The 2,500-nt window shown below is 44.1% G+C and overlaps 5 non-coding genes across 5 annotated transcripts; all 5 read right to left on the bottom strand.

The window, feature by feature from the left end:
* Positions 1–719: 719 nt before the first annotated feature.
* Positions 720–792, bottom strand: TRNAF-GAA (transfer RNA phenylalanine (anticodon GAA)). Its single transcript has one exon. It is a non-coding gene; the product is annotated as a tRNA-Phe (tRNA).
* Positions 793–1,020: 228 nt separating this feature from the next.
* On the bottom strand, positions 1,021–1,093 carry TRNAF-GAA (transfer RNA phenylalanine (anticodon GAA)). Its single transcript has one exon. It is a non-coding gene; the product is annotated as a tRNA-Phe (tRNA).
* Positions 1,094–1,471: 378 nt separating this feature from the next.
* Positions 1,472–1,544, bottom strand: TRNAF-GAA (transfer RNA phenylalanine (anticodon GAA)). The gene has a single exon. It is a non-coding gene; the product is annotated as a tRNA-Phe (tRNA).
* Positions 1,545–2,073: 529 nt separating this feature from the next.
* Positions 2,074–2,146, bottom strand: TRNAF-GAA (transfer RNA phenylalanine (anticodon GAA)). The gene has a single exon. It is a non-coding gene; the product is annotated as a tRNA-Phe (tRNA).
* A 228-nt stretch (positions 2,147–2,374) lies between these two features.
* On the bottom strand, positions 2,375–2,447 carry TRNAF-GAA (transfer RNA phenylalanine (anticodon GAA)). The gene has a single exon. It is a non-coding gene; the product is annotated as a tRNA-Phe (tRNA).
* Positions 2,448–2,500: the final 53 nt, after the last annotated feature.

Raw genomic sequence — 2,500 nt, 5'->3', positions numbered from 1 at the left:
TCTTGAGTCTAACGCTCTCCCAACTGACCTATTTCGGCTCTTTTTCCTGCAACCAGGGAAACTTTGCATAGGAAAACAGTTTACTTTAATGTATACGACCCAAATCCTTTCTTGTTGCCGAAACCCGGGATCGAACCAGGGACCTTTAGATGTTCAGTCTAACGCTTTCCCAACTGAGCTATTTCGGCTCTTTTTCCTGCAACCAGGGAAACTTTGCATAGGAAAACAGTTTACTTTAATGTATACGACCCAAAAGCCTTTCTTGTTGCCGAAACCCGGGATCGAACCAGGGACCTTTAGATCTTTCAGTCTAACGCTTTCCCAACTGAGCTATTTCGGCTCTTTTTCCTGCAACCAGGGAAACTTTGCATAGGAAAACAGTTTACTTTAATGTATACGACCCAAAAGCCTTTCTTGTTGCCGAAACGCGGGATCGAACCAGGGACCTTTAGATCTTCAGTCTAACGCTCTCCCAACTGAGCTATTTCGGCTCTTTTCTCGCAACCAGGGAAACTTTGCTAGGGAAAACAGTTTGCTTTAATGTATACGAACCAAAAGCCTTTCTTGTTGCCGAAACCCTGGATCGAACCAGGGACCTTTAGATCTTCAGTCTAACGCTTTCCCAACTGAGCTATTTCGGCTCTTTTTCCTGCAACCAGGGAAACTTTGCATAGGAAAACAGTTTACTTTAATGTATACGACCCAAAAGCCTTTCTTGTTGCCGAAACCCGGGATCGAACCAAGGACCTTTAGATCTTCAGTCTAACGCTTTCCCAACTGAGCTATTTCGGCTCTTTTTCCTGCAACCAGGGAAAATTTGCATAGGAAAACAGTTTACTTTAATGTATACGACCCAAAAGCCTTTCTTGTTGCCGAAACGCGGGATCGAACCAGGGACCTTTAGATCTTCAGTCTAACGCTCTCCCAACTGAGCTATTTCGGCTCTTTTCTCGCAACCAGGGAAACTTTGCTAGGGAAAACATTTTGCTTTAATGTATACGACCCAAAAGCCTTTCTTGTTGCCGAAACCCGGGATCGAACCAGGGACGTTTAGATCTTCAGTCTAACGCTCTCCCAACTGAGCTATTTCGGCTCTTTTTCACGCAACCAGAAAACTTTGCATAGGAAAACAGTTTACGTTAATGTATACGACCCAAAAGCCTTTCTTGTTGCCGTAATCCGGGATCGAACCAGGGACCTTTAGATCTTGAGTCTAACGCTCTCCCAACTGACCTATTTCGGCTCTTTTTCACGCAACCAGGGAAACTTTGCATAGGAAAACAGTTTACGTTAATGTATACGACCCAAAAGCCTTTCTTGTTGCCGTAATCCGGGATCGAACCAGGGACCTTTAGATCTTGAGTCTAACGCTCTCCCAACTGACCTATTTCGGCTCTTTTTCACGCAACCAGGGAAACTTTGCATAGGAAAACAGTTTACTTTAATGTATACGACCCAAATCCTTTCTTGTTGCCGAAACCCGGGATCGAACCAGGGACCTTTAGATTTTCAGTCTAACGCTCTCCCAACTGAGCTATTTCGGCTCTTTTTCCTGCAACCAGGGAAACTTTGCTTGGGAAAACAGTTTGCTTTAATGTATACGAACCAAAAGCCTTTCTTGTTGCCGAAACCCGGGATCGAACCAGGGACCTTTAGATCTTCAGTCTAACTCTCTATCAACTGAGCTATTTCGGCTCTTTTTCATGCAAACAGGGAAACGTTTCTGAAGCAAATAATTTACTTTAAGATACACGATCCAAAAAGATCTCATATTGCCGAAATCCGGGAAGAACCAGGGACCTTTAAGTCTTCAGTCTAACGCTCTCCCAACTGAGCTATTTCGGCTCTTTTTCACGCAACCAGGGAAACTTTGCATAGGAAAACAGTTTATTTTAATGTATACGACCCAAAAGCCTTTCTTGTTGCCGAAACGCGGGATCGAACCAGGGACCTTTAGATCTTCAGTCTAACGCTCTCCCAACTGAGCTATTTCGGCTCTTTTCTCGCAACCAGGGAAACTTTGCTAGGGAAAACAGTTTGCTTTAATGTATACGACCCAAAAGCCTTTCTTGTTGCCGAAACCCGGGATCGAACCAGGGACGTTTAGATTTTCAGTCTAACGCTCTCCCAACTGAGCTATTTCGGCTCTTTTTCACGCAACCAGAAAACTTTGCATAGGAAAACAGTTTACGTTAATGTATACGACCCAAAAGCCTTTCTTGTTGCCGTAATCCGGGATCGAACCAGGGACCTTTAGATCTTGAGTCTAACGCTCTCCCAACTGACCTATTTCGGCTCTTTTTCACGCAACCAGGGAAACTTTGCATAGGAAAACAGTTTACTTTAATGTATACGACCCAAAAGCCTTTCTTGTTGCCGAAACCCGGGATCGAACCAAGGACCTTTAGATCTTCAGTCTAACGCTTTCCCAACTGAGCTATTTCGGCTCTTTTTCCTGCAACCAGGGAAAATTTGCATAGGAAAACAGTTTACTTTAATG

The sequence above is a fragment of the Phalangium opilio genome, unplaced genomic scaffold (genome assembly GCF_054372755.1).
Source record: "Phalangium opilio isolate 3A_F unplaced genomic scaffold, DU_Popi_V2 ptg000500l_1, whole genome shotgun sequence".
Taxonomy (NCBI): Eukaryota; Metazoa; Arthropoda; class Arachnida; order Opiliones; family Phalangiidae; genus Phalangium; species Phalangium opilio.
The sequence above is the reverse complement of the archived record's forward strand: the minus strand, read 5'-3'. Positions and strand labels throughout refer to the sequence as shown.